Raw genomic sequence first — 18,255 nt, 5'->3', positions numbered from 1 at the left:
TCAATTGAAAGGAGAACTAAAAATATTCACAAAATAAATTTGTAGTTAATACATATTATCCATTTATCATATTTTATAATATATTATATTTATGTGTACTTATTAATATTTTCCTTTTTAATATGTTTTAAATATTGTATAAACGTTTTCAATTTTTTTTACATAAAATTTTATAGATTATCCTGAAATAAATCAACAAATAAAATTATTATTAAATTGACAAAATTAACTAAATACAATATTTTATATAAACAATGTATTTCGCTAAGCCGTATTGACCCTCAGACGCGTAATTTGTTAAGCTGTCACTGGCCAGACACGGCCTATAATTTAAAAGTTAAAAATTTCATTGATTAAAAACACTGTCAATTCTTATCTAAAATAAATTAAATATCCATGTAAACCGTGTTACATACACGATACCCGAAACGCCCGTACACATTAAACACATTTCAAAGGTTCAGAATTAATTGTTACAGGGTTACGGTTAAACGTCATTCATATATAACGAATAACTCCAACGTTGCTTTTCATTCAAACTACAAATTAAAGAAATAGTCGGACTTTAACAGTTGAATTAACCCCTAGTATAATAGGGTATTAGCGTCAAACACATGTCACTGTCAAAATTCATTTGTAAGGAATCAGGACATGTATAAAATATGTAAAGTGATTTTCTAAGTCTTCGTTATTTCCATATTACGTATACTATAAATACACAGCGGTCGCTTATATGTTAATTAATTATTATTTAATAGGCCACTGAAAAAAATGCCCGATATTGTGTAGTGTAAATTCGGTGACAAATTAAGATGATCAGATTATACGGTGATATGCCGAAAACCGGTTCACGATTTGAGAAATAAAATAATATACGCGGATAACGCTTAAAACTCGTGTACCATACATCATGTAGATGTATATATTAAAAAATTGTATTGATAATAATTTTGTTGGTGGCTGTGCGTAATTGATTTTAATTGTTAACGTTTATTGCGACAATTTTATTTATATTTTTTTATTCCAATATATCAAAATATTCAAAACATTAATATTTTTTGCCATAAGTAAATGTACTCTCTATTGTTAGATATAAATCTTATGTTTATGATTAAGTTACAGTTTTATACATATTATACTATCAAAAATAACCGTTCCTAATATTTCAATAATTTTTTAATCTCATGTTATAATATTTATATTTAAAATACAATGTTAGTATATTAAATAGTATTCTTTCTATTATAATGATTTATAGTATAAAATATATAGCACAAATTACAAATAATATAAAACTGATTTATAATTTTGTAGCCAATAAAATTTACCGTTAATTGACATACCTTTAATTCACATATGATCTGTTTATGATGCGGGAAATTTAGACTCGATTTCTAATTTAAAATATAGCAGTAAAAATTTTAAATTCTGTATTTAACTTTATATTTACAATTAATTAGTTATTGTAAAATGGGGTAGTAGAAAACTAAACCTAATTAAGTACTAAAAAAAATTATTCGAAGATGGTAACCCAAATTCTTAGATTTTTTTTAGTAACTCTGATTTGCAGAGTGCATTCGTGAATAATTTGTATTAGTAAATGGTACTTTCCCACGGTTTACTTACTGCAGAAATATATAAACAGTATTAGACTTGTTTATATCATATACTTTATTTACTAGATAAATGTAAGAATGTACACTATATGAGTATAAGACTTATGTTTAAAATTAGATCAATTTAAAAAAAGTTTGTTACAAGAGATTTTTAAACAAACAATTAATACTTATTTAGAAATTTCCCAACTGCTTTTTAGTATAGTTTATATTTATTCCTTTTTAGTTTTTTATCCATTCATTTTTATTATCAGACATATCTTCAGATAGATAAACATCGAATGATGTCATCTCAATTACCAAATTAAATTATATTTAAATACAATTTATTATATTAGTATAAATAAAACAATATATAAACTATTGTTTTAATTATATTTTAATTTTAATTGTATTCTTATTCCAATCTGTCTGAAATATTAAAATAATGATTATTATTAGTGGAACTCCGATTGATCTTAGCAAAATAGGTTTTTCTGATTTATTTTTAATTCATAGATGAATATCATTACGATTAAAAGAAAATGAAATAAATCACGTAAAGATAGTTGATTTTTCTCTAATAATGAGTTAATTCGGCTCATAGAAAATATCACATATGCTTAAAAAAAAGTATATTTTGTAGCTGATGATATTTTTACATTGTACTCAAAAATAATTATTGTGCCATATCCAATGGCACAATTTTGGTAATTTAGCCAATATGATTTTATATGATTTAAGACACTTTCTTCTTAATATGGTATTATACATCAGCATTTTAAATAACAATTACTATTTTTTTAAGCTTTTTTTTGCGAATACATAGTATATGAAACTTTATAAAAGGTCCGTATGAGTGTTTTTGCCAATTTTCAGATCGTATTGTTGAGTGCAAGCAAACTTTATTTTAATTTAGAATTTCTTGATGGACGTTTCTTCATAATATTCTTGCGCCTCGTAATTAACTTTTGCACATAGTATTTTTATTTCCATCTGTCAATATGATTATTTAAAATCGTTCTAATTGTACTTTATTATCTCTTTAACTTTCGCTTTTATTTAAAAAATCAGTAAAATTAATCCTACACTATTTCTTCAATAAAACTCATTTAAAACCATCAAACGCTGAAATTGAGATTAAAATTAACAGCCATTGTATCTTACTTACGTATTGCTGATATACATATCATATATAGAAAAATGACACCGGTTCGGTGACTTTCGATTTTGTTCGACCCCACACAAAATCGTATTTCATATACCGGGAATTTTCTAAATTAATTCCCAATCGTCACGGCACGTTCGTGACCGGCCCGAAAAGCGATATGATATAAACTCCTCGGCCAATCGGTCAACCGTGTAATTTAGTGTGATCATAAGGTTTCTTCCGTGAATTAATGACCGTCTGGCTATCATATGATAGGATCGATATATACGGCGCGATAAGCCTTATTGATTGCCGAAGGAAGTGTCTACCTGTTTGTCGCCTTGTACACACACTCGCGTAATAAATACGTAGACGTCATTTTTTTATTCCGCCCAACACGCCCACGACAATAATTCCAAAGAGCTTTTTTCCCTTTCCACGTATCTGTTACGCAGAGCTTTAAAGCTCGGTTCGGATTTCGAGCTCCGCGTGGAAAGTTTGCCGGAAAATTTATGCGATGCACGCCGCAAGAGATTTTTTTTAATAATTTCATTGTTAGTTTAACGTGTAGAATTTATTAATAATATCATTAAGCTTTACTTTATATATAAATGATATTATTATTAAACATTTAATAATGTTTTAATCAGGACACTATGAATGCAAGTTAAATATACCAACATCTACTATAATTTTAGAGCTTTATAAAATATAATAAGTTGATAGCCGTTTTTTATTTAATTTTGTTTGTAGAAAGCTTGTCGTAAATAGAGTTTTTAATTCCAGTGTTTATACAAAACTAAATATCTGTATTGAAAAATACTACAAAACTTTTATATTTGCTAATCGAAAAATATTTTTTACCAGCATACAAAAACTTTAGGTGAATTAGTGATGCAAGATGGTTGTATAAATAATTGTCTTGTTAAATTTTAATAAAATAGAAAGGAGGTAAACATGCGATTGCTTTAGTAGCTATATTTATCATTTTTATATTATTGTATATTATTAACTTTTAAATTTATTTTAACTCATATATAGCAAGCGCAAAAATTTTTTGGCGCTGACCAAAATATCAAATTAATTCATGCATTAATGACATGAGTCGCATTTTATAAATTCATCTTAATCTTTATCTTGACAATTATTGCATTGCAAAATAGAGTGATAAAAATAAATTATTGTAGATACATTTGTAAAAAATATTTATCTGTACTCAACATAGATGACAATACATTTTCATATCAATTACGAGATAATTTATTGGATTATCATCCATGTATATTTCTTATATTATTAAAATATATTTTTAATATGTACATTGCTCTTACATAACAATAAATTACGTAAATATAAATCAATTTCTATTGATATGTCCTCCAATCATAATCGACATTTATAGCCTCCAGTGTTCACACGCAATTTCCATAGATCAATTGGAGCAGCTCAAACAGGCTGTCTTATTTAACGATCAATTAACGGCGTAACGTACTGCGTGTGATCCGTATATGATTTAATAGACAGGATAAATAATGGCCGAGCTGTAAATAATTCGAGCCGGCTCTATCTGACAGGAAAGCAGTGTTGTCATCACACTTGGCAATATCCACTCGCTCGATGGGGTAAAACATTATAATTACACAGCGACAAAACGGTCGATGATTTACTACGTAGATAATTTAGTGGTAGTTTTGTGTGTTTACGGAAAAGAAAGTGTTTGTTTGCTTTCGGTTCACATTGAAACAAGTCTCGAGTAATAATTAGTGTTGCCTCAACTTGTGTTTACCTTTCGTGTTATTTACCGTGTTTTTCTTCTCTGAGCATAATAGGCTTTGATTGAAATCGATTGCTTCGCTCGTTTAAAACTTCTAATTATATTAAACTACGTCAGTGTTACGAGTTATTTATTTATTTTTATTTATTCAACGTGTTTTATGATTAGCGAGAAATTTAACCGATCGTTATGTATGAACGTGCAAGTTGCGACTTGACAAATCGAGTGGTATTCCATGTAAGTGTATTGCGTTATTCAATATAAATTAATCTTAATGAGATGAGTGCTTCGGATGATGGAATATTGTCATTCTTGATCCGATCGTCATTCTTGACGAGTCTTCTTTTGTGTATGATTTTTTATATTAATAAATCTCATCAAGCACTTCAAAGTTTTTATAACAAGCCAAGTATTCATAATAAAAACAAACGTTTGTGCAATGTTTTAATTTTATTATATTATATGTTTATTGCTGATTACATATAAAATCTATGAGCTGAAGTGGCTCACTCTTAGCTCATTTTTAATACCTAATATATACGACCTATAATCATCATGATTAGGAAAATCTAGGTAAACCTATCGATTGATAGGCTTACTAATTAAAATTTAATAAATAGTTTTTAGTAGATGCATATATAATATATATAAACTGACATGAACACAATTTTAAAATATTTTATTATTTTAATATTTTAAAATTCACCTGTATTACGTATTTTATGATAAATCACAACATTGCAATGTTTGATTCTGTCTATGATGTTTCAAATGTAAAAAATTTATTATTGACAAAAAAACTACAGTAAATTTCAAAATTTATGAAAAGTGGTAGTTGAATGTTATATAGACATATTTTTTAATTATTAAAATTATTATTAATGTTCAACATATCATCCAATATTCTTACCATTTTTTTGTAAAAAATATTTATGTTAATTAGTATGTCTAACCTATTTCATAAAACAATGCATTTTACTTCATAAACAATATAAAAAAAGCGTTAACTTACAAAGCCAAGTATCAAAACATACTTATGTAAATTATAAATTAAGACTGTTTTTTTCGTTTACTTTTATAGCTGGTTCAGCATCTATCAGCTTTTTTGGAGCAATTGAAATGCATTTATCTAAAAAACAATAACTTGTTCATGTCGTTAAATTACTTTTAAGCCAATTAGTAAACTAAAGATATGGCACAAAAATTAGAACTACATACTCAGCTATATCGAAGTTTTTTGTGTAATGTAGAATTTTAGTTATCATCAAAGTTTTTGAAAGATTACATTAAAAATGTATCGTTCTTTAAAACTTTCACTCTGAAAAAAATACTTTAAAATAGTTTTAAATTTATTCTATTAATCAATTTTGATATAATACAATACAAATAGCATTTATTTATATTTATATTTTTATTGAAAATCGCTATAAAATATTTTTTTTATTAATATATTTTATAGCTACTACTACTAGTGCACTTTTATGTGATTAAGTCTGCTTGTCTTTCAAGTGTTTGATTAAAGAGGTATTTTGTTTTGTTAAATTCTTGTTCATATTTTTTATATGTGACGAGTAACTATATATGTTATATTATTTAATTATTTAAAATATAATATTTTAGTATAACGTAAAATAATAACAATATTCTATAATTTTTTAATGTAGTAAAATCATCGATATAAAAAATACGTAAAAAATATTAACGACTTAATAAGAATTTATGCATAATACAAAATAATGTATAACAATTCAATCATTCAGTATAATATAAAATTATATATCATAACATAAATGTGAATAAAAACATTAAAATATATCTACAAAACTAGATCTTTTTTGCCAAAATTATAGTGCATAGAATATATAATTTAACGTATTATTTTTGTGACAAAATGTTCAAAACATGCTTGCAGTATTATTATAGCAGTTCATACAGTTATATGCATACCTTAAAAAACTTGTATTAAATTATATCTGTATTAGGAAAGTCATATGCCCAGATACTAAACATACTACTAGAATCCGCGTTTTAAATATTTGTAACTATTTAACTAACTATTCGTGAAGTATTTTTTAATATTTGTAATAGATTATTTTGTAATTTTTTACTTAAAAATACAGAAAGGTTTTTTTACAGCAAAGCAGATGCTGCATTATCAACACCCCAATTGTGCCCTTTTTCATATATATAATTTATATCGTGTTAACCAATAACTGACTATTAAAAAAATAATTATAAAAATTCCAAAAATTACCGTGTTAATAATATACTAGTATTAAATATTTTATCTATTTTAAAGCAATACGAATAATGTTTATTTAAAGTGATATTATTTTTAAGCATACTGAGTTAATAGTCTTTTCTGCATCAGGTGCTATTAAAATTAGTCTGATTCGGGTGCTATTAAAATTAGATTGATTTATACTTTAAAACATTAAATGCTCTATTATGACTTAAATTAAAATGAATATTCTTGAAACTTTATATTGTTTTTTTATGTTTTAACATATATTCATCATCAAAACTATTTTTTAGATTTTCATAACCTAACGAATATACTTTAATATTCGAATAGTTTATCGTTTATTATTTGATAATGGTTTATAAAAATCAATATTTTGAAACTCTAATACAAAATCAGTCCATGCAAATAAAAATGTATATTTAATTAAAATTAAATGTTTTTTTTCATTAAACATATTAAATTAATAAAATAGCTTAGTTATAATTTAATGTAACGCTCCATAGAAGTGCAAAGGCGCCATATAATTTAACGACCACAAAAGACCCTGCGGGATTACTCCGAATTCGAACCGATGTTTGCTCACTCGATTACTATACAGTTTATATACTATAATAAAAGCTAAATAATCAACACTTATATACCAACAACTCGTTCATATTATTTAAGCACAAAAAATACTTTATTGATTCAAACGATCGGTTATGTTCGAACGGAAGGTTTCAAAGAAGATCACGATTTAAGCTATAATCACGGCTAAACGGTAACGATTTGCTCGTTCATTTCCTTGTATCATAATCAATGGTTTAAAAACTATTTAATTATGGTTATCCTTGATACACAAATACATACATATACTTACTAGCTTTTATTGTACCATTTGCAAGGTTTTATTTTTGTAGAAATACACAAAATATTTTTTTTTAAAAATCTGGTTTTTATATTAGAAAAATAATTTATTACATCACTTCAATAAATAAATTTAATGCTAATATATTGCAATAGTTAATTTCGTTTTTTTTTTATTAGTTTAATTATCAAAACTTATACTTCTCATACACTAATCAGTAGAAACTTGAAGAATACAAAATAATAAAAATGCAATTAAATTCGGATATGACTCTTAGTTCAAAATCGTTAAAGGCTATAGTTCTAGATTATAAACCAATGATGATTTTTTTAATATTTCGTACTTTGTAGTATAAGTTTATTTTTTTTAAATCTAGATCTTTTATAGATAGTATTTAAAGACCAATTCATGATTGATAGTTCTCAGTTGCTCTTTTATGAGCAAATCTTTTTGAGACAATATAGTATTAAAAACACTGTTTATTAAATTTTCGTCCATATGTTTTTGTTACATATTCAACTTCAATTTTTCGTTGTAATGCTGTATTTGCTTTTATATTTTACAGCGAAATTAAATTGTAACAGTTGATATAGCAACTTTATTACATTAAACATTTTGAAAAAAATCCAGTCGATCTAATTAGATAATTCATCACACCTCTGAGGTCTAAAGGAATGCGAGACACGGACATGACCGCACATAGGCGAAACTCGATTATGGAGCGATAAAAAGGGCCCTTTTATGATCCTTTTAAACGAACTCTTTCAATTATATTATATAACTGTGCCCATTGTCGACGACGGTTTTTTATGAGCGCGCAAAAAGGCTCAAGTCGTTAAAACGCGTCGCAAAAGCAACAAAGGACCTTTGCACAATTTCATAATGCACTTCACCTCGGGACCTTCTCGAGGGACAGGCCGCTCATTAAAAATAATTTCGCCAAAAAACAATCCAGAATATAACACATCCCCATTGTTTTGCTCCAATGTGTTGCTGTAAAATAATTTATTTGATTGATTCAAAGTATCCTTTAACGTGTGAACCCAATATTGCAAATGCATCCTTAATCTTTTTCTCTCTAGCTATTTTATCTATTTAAGGAATTTTACAAAAATCCAATAATTTTATTAAACGTTGTTACTAGGATATCTACTATATTTTTTCTTACCGATTAATATCTATAATATCTTTAAAAAGTTTTGAATCTGTGATAGGTCTATGCATGCATTGGTATTGCCAATTTCTAGATTCTGTGTTATTTTCGCATATAGCAATGCATTTTGGTTTCTCGATGCTTTTGATTTCTCAAAAAATAAAAAAAAATTCAGTTTTCGATTATCTTGACAAAATCTCGAAAAAATTCGATAAATAAAAATATGTTAAGTTAAAAAAACTCTTTAGATTATTGTAAAAACAAGATTTAAGTTCATTGACCAGCAAATTTTACAGCATAACCCTTTGGAAAGCCTCTATAATTTTGCAATCTAGCAATTCTTACGCGGAGCAGAATCTTATTATCTGAATATTAATCTAGTTCTTAAGATTACCAGAACGAAAATATAGCCAGTAAAAGTGGTTGAGAAAATCATAAATATTTTTTTGCTATTCAAATACTTCCGATCTCTAATAAAAGCTTTCCAGAAAGCATGCATATTTGTAAGCATCTGGCACGGACTCACTCTCTCTTACGTAGCGCTTGTTAAATATTTAAACATATTCGTACAAATTTAATTTTGAACAAGGAAGGGCTCTGAATTTTTTTGAGAAATTATCAAATTTCTCGTAAAATAAGAATTCTTGCTTTGCCAATTTAATTTGGATTACTGCTTTAATGTCTTTATATTCGCGATTTATTGTAAAAATTCATCAGAAGCACAATAGATATACCAGCGTTAAAAGTTAATTTGTGGTAAGGAGTTCAATAAAGTAATTTTTTAACTAATATCGTCTTTTTAGATCATAAGAATGCTTATAAACTAAGTTTTTTTATATACATACATTTTAGGTATAAAATAATGCTACTTATGTGCTTAAATAAGATTGCTGTAAAATTTCATATAACTAAATATTTAATTCATAAGCTCTTACTATAGTTAATATAAAAAAGTCAAACTCTTAGAATTAAAATTTATCCGAAATATAAAATATTTCTTATCGTGACATTATTTTATAAAAAAAAATACTGTATTACGATTTTTTTTATCAACTTGCATTGTTAATAATCTTTTTTATGATAGATATCTTTGTATATACATTTATTGAATATACGATACAATATAATCCGATTATTTACAAATACACTTGTTATAGCTTATTATGAAAACGCTGAAAAAAATTAATCCTATAAATTGTTTAATCAATATGTGCTTTACTATCAAAAAAAATACAAAATCATATCAACTTTACATTAAATTAAGATATATATATGTATATACATTACATAATTATCAATCAATTAATTAAATGAGAATCTTAATTTTGCACTGGTTTCTATTAGATCTGAATGATACAGATTTTCCAGCAAATGTTAATATCACTAAGCAATAAATATGTCGATTTCCGATTTCTCAAAGTGGTTTTAAAATGAAAAATGTATATTTACATAGTAATATAAAAAAGTATAATAAACTTGAATACGCATCGATAAATGTCGATGCACAAAAGATGCTCTAGTATCCATAATTTACGAGCTCGTAAAATCGAGAGACTCGCAAAAATTATTATTGCAAATACTCTCTTATTTGATTTTAATATGAGCACGCACCTATAAGTCGTAGCAATATTAAGTTTCTTCATATGAAGTGGCATTTAATGCAAAATTAGATACTTTACATATTAATTTGTATTTTGGAAACATAGCGACTTGTCATGGATTTTTTCTGTAAATTTTAATTGAGTAATAGATACTTTTAAAATAAAAATTGAGATAGATCTCTCTTTGTTGTTATTGAAAAGCAATTTAATGATACTATTATATCTATACTACAATTAACTGTAAAACCTAATATTATTTCAAAACATTGATTGATTTTCATTAAAATTTATATCATAAAACAATTTCATATTGTTGTGTTCTGTTTAATGATAAGGGCATTGAAATAATTTCTTAAATTAAAATATAATTTTTCGTAGTACAGAAAAATACAACAGTAAATATTAATTCGAAAGTCCATTGTTGAGATTATATTGTTCGTTAATCAGATTCGATGATTTCTTTTTGGGTATTTTAGAGATGATATTAAATGAATATCTATACAAGGACAGATATAATGATAACAAGTAATATGCCATTTAATTAATATCATATACAAAAAATATAATTGATTTTACAAATAAAAATATTATTAAAATGAATTAATTTATATGTACAACTACATACTATTTGTATCGGAACTTTTATATTAAATGTTAAAATTTACACTAATGTAAAAATTAAGGATTGATGTTTGATATGTCATTGAATGATAAAATTAAAAATAATAGGCTATTTAAATAAGATAAGAGATTTATCGGAATATATTCATAGATTTTTTAAATCGTATTGTCAATCAGATTACTATATCTAATCATAATATATATTTTGATACTTCACTAGAACAGTTTAATTACAATATATATTGGAATCATTTGTATCTATATTATTTATATTAATAGTTATAAAGAAATAAACGTAAATTGTGAATATTGATATGAATTATAGTTAAAATCGATCGTTTAGGTCAAGTGTCCGTTATATAAACTACCGTATCAAGTTACTGATAAGAAGTTCGATTACACTTTTAGTCGTAACGTTTTAATCCTTTGTTGTCGTAAGATTATCCGGATCACTTGTCGCAGAGCGAAAATAAACTATTACATAACAAATAAAACTTGCCACACTGAAATATATATAACTAGGAGTCTTCCAGAAGCGATCGATGACACACAACGTGTCTGGATTTATTTTGGCTCCAGAGTCAATCCAGTGACGTAGTCTGATGACATGACAAAAAAATAGTACGACTGGTCACTACAAGTCACCGAAGTGATTTGAAGTGTTTTTGATCGTTCGTAGAGATCGTGACTCAAGTGGTGCGTTCCAATAAAAGTCCTCTGGGAGTGACGAAAAAGATCGGCGACCGATAATCCCCAGTCGTCATCTCTCGAATGACGAATCGTCTACCAGAAGTGGCCAACTATGTCGCTAATACCCTATGATAAATCATTTATGTAAAAAAATAATTACCAAAAGAATTGCAATAGTGAAATGTTGAAAGTCTGCCAAATTTTTGCAGAAATATGTAAACATATCGCGAATTTAAATTTCTTATGAGTAATGCATCTTTAAATATACATATTATTTTATTTACCACTATATGAATTATTTAATAAGTAATAAATCTTTAAACCCCCTCTCTATCAATACTATATTGTGAGCTTAAGAATTACTTGAAGAGTGTAAGGTTTAGATTTATATTTTTCTATAAAAAAAAAAATGACTGATCTTAGCAAATAAAATCTACAACTCAACATTTATATAAATATGTATAATCATAATTTACCTTATATATGTTTTTTGCTAGATACAAACTATTATTTTTTGTTGCAACATAAAAAAAATAAACCACTTACTTAGAAAATAAAATTTGTACAACTAACCATTCAGATACAAACATAAGTATATAGTCCAAAAATTAATCGATCTGCATCCAGGTGATTACTAATGCAACACTTGACCATAAGTTCATATGTAAATTACTAAAATCAAGTAAATCAATGTTGTTGATTATTTATGGATTTTATCAATAACTTGTTTAAGTTTGGTGTGAAAATTTATTATCTAATTTATAAATTCAATTTAAATTAATAAAAATAGCATCTTTTTAAATAAATATTTTTATTAATAAATAAATTTATATTATTATATAAATTATATTAATATCCTCTTTATATACACATATTTTTACATTTTTTTGTACAGTTATATTTTTATGGACAATTACTCTTCTTGTTCAAAAATTATTTAAATTATCAAGTAGGAGATTATCATAAAATTAAAATATAATTTTTAAAATACTTACTTTCACTTCTCTCTTATAAAATTAACAATACTAGTTTTAATTTTTTAGCTCTGTAACATTTTAATATTTACAACATATTCTTTGAAATATTTCCACTGTTTAATCTTATATTTTTGAGATACGCTTTACACTAATTTAGTACGTTACTTTTAAACCCAAACTCATTAACTTCCTTGTACATCTAATAATATTTATGTTTTTTGTACAATAAACGTCATCTTATGAATCAAATATTTTGTTAACACCATTGTTTATATATTATACTATATAGATAGAACAACACTATAAATCAATCTAAGTTTCAATTATTTTATACTATTTACTATCAATTAAAAGCACATCTGTATATGGTATTTCCAATTCTTTTTTTGCAAATTTTCCTCATTGTATTGTAATACAAATAAGGAAGACATAAAATATCAATATTTGAATGTTATCCTTTATTTTTATTACAAATAAGGCTTTAACGCCGACGATTAAATAGTTTTTCTTTTGTGTCCGCTCTGTCGCGACGGTTCTGCTTCCCACATTTCGCGAGCATTATGCAAGCGGATTCGTTTATGTCTAACACGTACGAATATTATCAATTTCTTACCAATTACCACATATATGAGGTAGGCGGCTATAAAAACAAACCATAGGGGGCCGACGGTCGGCCATGGGGCCATGACAGCTCACGCTGGGCAAGTGTCAGCGAGACTTTATACATTTAATAAGGTTTCTCAACACATTTTCAACCATGGATGCGCTATAGAAATTAGTGATAGTTAAAAAAGACCGACCAAATCCGTCGCGATCCATATAGTTAATCGATCGATACTTCTGCTATCCAAATATAATTTTTGATAATTAAGTTATAATTAAAATCGTTGAATAATTAAGTGTGTTTTGTACGCGATCGGAATTTATAATTAAGCAATTATGTTGAACGTCGTAGATTATGACGATAAAATACGTTCGTTACATTCGTGTTAAATATTTTGTATCGACTTGTTTGAGCAACAACTGGAATGTAATGAAATATCACAGAGAGAAATTTTAACAAGAAAAAATATCAATGGGTTTGCCGCTTCCTTGATCGTCGGAGTCTAAATAACTCAACGGTTATAATTGTTCTCGATGTGAAAAATATGCAAGGTTGAGAATCGATGTAACAATTATTTTATAATTTTATCAAAATTATTATTGAATTAGTTGCTTTATTTTATATTAAATATATAAATTTAATAAACTCGCGTACGATATTAAAAATTATCTATATTTTTTAACTCTTGTTTTTTTTTTATATATATATATTTTTTTTTTTTGTAAAGTATATATTAAAATTCAAGTATTAAATCTTACAGTAAAATATATATAGTCTAAATTTTTAAGGGTTTTTTCGATTTACACATTTAATACATGTTTTTATGTTAAATAGGAAAGCTGCAGTTTGATAAAACTGTATCATTTGTATAATAAACATTTTTTTCATTGGGTCTTTAATAAATAATAAACCAGTTAGGATAAATTTTTTATGGGAAAATTTAAAAAAAAATAAGACTCAACTGAACGTTTAAAGAAAGCTTAAATTATTAAAATAGCGTATTTGGCTTTTATTAGGCGGCTATTTAAATATTTATAAAATAGCTTAAATTCTACAATTTTTTTTATTAATTGAATCAATTTACAATATGGTATTATATAGACCATTATATCATTATCAAAAAGACAAAAGTTGCATTAATCTATTTTCTAATTTCGAATATGTAGATATATATATATTTTATAATGTCGTTTGACTGTTTTTCAGTGGTAAATAAATTTCTGCTCTAAATAGTTATATTTTCAACAACATATTGTTGAAGATATAACTTTTAACCGAAATACTGCATTAATACTAAAAAAATAATATCTGAAGCAAATTTAAGTTGCACCTCTGCTTCTACAATCTAAAAAAAATAAGAAAAAAGCAATAATGTTTTCCATAAATATTTAAGCAGAAATAGCCCATTTTGTGCTTTTTTTGCACGTAGTATTTATTGGATTTGCTACAAGTTTGTGAATGATTTAAAAGTTAATATATTTGTTTATTTTAATAGCATGCCTTCAGTCTAGAAGAGTCTGTAAAAAAACCGTTGAGTCTCAAAAAAAATATGAATTAAACGTTGCTCTTAAAACACATATATTGTATGTGGCTCATTAATTCTATTTCGCAGATATTTACAGAACATTCCTTAAATTATATAATAACGATGCTCATAAGTTTAACTGTATGCTATTTTTTTGTATACCATATATTCACCCTAAATTTTATTTATATATGAGCCACAATTTTTTTTTTTTTAATATATACATATGTGATTGAAGTGAATTCATTGAAAAAACAATATTACATTATTAGTAGTAATGATGTGAATTCAACATCGGGTTAGCCCAAAATTTTGCAATCGGTAAAATTAAGTTTTTAAGCTCTTTCTAACCCTATTTTACCAGATAGGCATCATTAATGAATATCTTTATGTAGTGTAATTTTTAATACACGCGTGTATTGGAGAGTTAAAAGTACAGTAAAAATATGTTCTATATCATTTTTAGTTTTAACACATGCACGTTGTTAAAAAGTAGCATATTTTTTATTTAACAATACACAAAATACTTATGTTATATTCATACAATGAAGCACGCAAATAGTAAGCATTACAATACCCATAGCTAAATCTATTCTAGCATATACTTAAGATGATATAAAATAGCCGTTTTGCGGTTAGAACTATGGTGTTTACTGTGTGTTTACCCGCAAAGTTCACTTCCCTTACGCGCATAATGAAATTGTGTTTACACAATTTATAACCCATTAATTTTATACCTTCCAACAAAAAAATTCTCATACCGTTTTGGTCAGAGTCGCGCCACGTGAAACAGGCCTTATTTTAACTGGATTCAATTTTGTGTGTTATACAAATTATCACAGTTCCGTCCTAAGTTTCCACATTCGCCGCAGATGCAACCTTAAATAAACAAAGCAAATATTACAAATCAAATAACATTAACATAAGCACGTCTCACAGTTCAAATACACGCGTGTTCTTCTTCTTGGTCGATGATAGCTTTCTACGGATCGAAATCTGTATGTGTACCGAATGCAGCAACATAAATATAAATTCATTTAAAATTAAAATTAACTATTTTAACTGAGTGGTTTATTATTATTGCGGTTTAACTAATTTATGGCTGGTCTAAAATATATTTTAGTAATAATATACATACGGGCGCATGGATAAATTGCATTCTTCATAATTTGTACATCCTAATTAAAATTATTTATTGCAGCTTCAAACCAATTATGAGAATATTTATCTATAAATATTTGCGATTCAATATTAAAACACAAAGCTGTATACGGCGTTGGTATACAAAATTGTTTCCTTATCGTAATTCCAGTTGACGTTTATAATCCAAAATAAATATTAAAAAATTACGTACGTAAAATGTGACGCAAATCATTGTATATTGAAGAGAGTTTTAGTACATAAAATATTTGCTATCAAGAATAGTAATACAACTTAGTGAGACAAATATTTATACATGACTTTTCTATCCAAATGTGTAATTTATGACTTAAAGATTAAAAAAAATTTTAAGTACAATTCTGATAAAATTTTGTAGAAATAAAATTACAATTAAAGCAACCAAGAATAAATACATTTAAAAATAATATTATGATGTACAATGATAATATTTCAGGAATTAATACAAAGATAAATTTATTTTATTTACAATATATGTACAATAATTGAAATAACACAGATTGTCAATCTTAAATATTCTCGTATTTTTAGGTATCGATGACTTTATTTTTTTGAGCTAAATTCGCTTTAATTACTTTAAAAAAAAATTTATGCTATACATATAGTACATATTTTTAATAATTTAATGTTTGAATAGAAAAGTGAAATTTTCGCTAAAAATGTCTATTCAAAAATTAGATTATTTTTTATTAAAACAATATTTGTGTCATTGTAGTGATGCATAATGTGGTTGTTTTAAGAATGTATTACTAGCTGTGCAAGGTAACGTTTTTTTAATCAAACAAATTATTTTTGACGCAATCGATTTTTATGGCCATAATCAATCGATAGCAAAAATCTACTGATGCCTAAAAATATTTAAAATTATATTTGTACTAAAAGTAAAAAATATTGTACAATAAGAGCATCAACGGTAAACCACTATTTTTTGAAAAGGTTCATAGGGAAAAATATTTTTTTTAGTAAAAATATTTTTTTTATAACTTGAACATTCAAGAACATTTAAAAATTTTCCTTGTCCATATAAGAAATAATATAATAGGTAATGCCAAAATAAATAGCATTTTTTTATAATTTAAGTTTTAACAATCAGTCTTGCTTTGGCCTTTGAAACTTGAGTACGTATTTTGTTGTGTTAAAAAAAATTGATTCCCAAAATTTACGATGGCAGAATTCTACTACAACTATTTTTTACTGCAACTAACAGAATTTTATTGGCAACTACGGACATTAAAAACATTTTTGGAGTGGTATGTGATTTTTAATTATATATAAATGTCAAAGATTGTTTGAAAAAAATCAAATAGTAAATTGCGATATCAAGAATAATACTGAATGTGTGGGAACAGCAAAGATAGACGATGTTGTTCTGGCTGCAGAAATGAAAGCAATTTCTACTCAAACCATTTATCAGCTGGCCAAGAAACTCCGATTCATCAGTGCATTTACACATTAAGAATATTGGGAAAACAAGATGTATGGATTCCACATGAATTGAGCGAAGAAATTGAAAGTAGACGCTTTTTCCCAATCATTGTGAACATAAATAACAATAATCGTCATACAAAGCAGTGGTTACTTAAATATCAAGTAGCAAAATCTAATACGAAAAAAATCATGTTATGTGTATGATGAGATTGCAAATAGATTGTGCATTACGAAACTCTTAAACCTGGACAAACAGTATCAGCAAGACTATATTGTGAGAAACCGGATCGTTTGCATAGGGGTGTAAAAAAATAGGCCTGCAATTGCTAACAGAAGTCAAAAAATTTTACAATACTAAACCGAAAAAATCAAAATGCGGACGATATAAAAAAGGGGCTATCGAAACATTTTGCATCAAAGTCTTTATCATTTTATGTCAATAATGTAAAAACTGACCGAAAGGTGAGAAAAAAGTATATAAAAAAAATTAATTCATTAAAAAATTAAACGATCAAATGACTTTTACATTAATTACTGAATACAATGAATTGATCATATTTTTAATTTTATATTCCTAGAAATACTAATTAATATTTGGATTTGCATAATAAATAGTGAAATTGTACTTTGCTACTGAATTACCAGTCAAATATAGCAGAAAATGAATTAATTTAATTAGTATCAATCATAAAACAGTGTAATATATTTTGATCAACGAATGTATTCACGTTTTTTTAATAATAATGGTATGTGTATTAAATTAAATTGTTTATGATCTTGGTATATATTTTTTTAAATATAGTATTGACAATTACATTTTAACTAAACCTACCCACTGCTAATATGATATGATAATGTTGGTTAAA

General features: G+C 25.9%; 1 protein-coding gene across 2 annotated transcripts in view; it reads left to right on the top strand.

Moving 5' to 3' along the window:
• Positions 1-18,255, top strand: part of LOC148228673 (fibroblast growth factor 1-like) — a 109,217-nt gene that overhangs the window by 58,191 nt on the left and 32,771 nt on the right. The window lies entirely within an intron of this gene.

The sequence above is a fragment of the Plectrocnemia conspersa genome, unplaced genomic scaffold (assembly GCF_051122295.1).
Source record: "Plectrocnemia conspersa isolate PC_06_02 unplaced genomic scaffold, ASM5112229v1 ptg000012l, whole genome shotgun sequence".
NCBI lineage: Eukaryota > Metazoa > Arthropoda > Insecta > Trichoptera > Polycentropodidae > Plectrocnemia > Plectrocnemia conspersa.
This window is presented reverse-complemented; position numbering and strand designations above follow the sequence as displayed.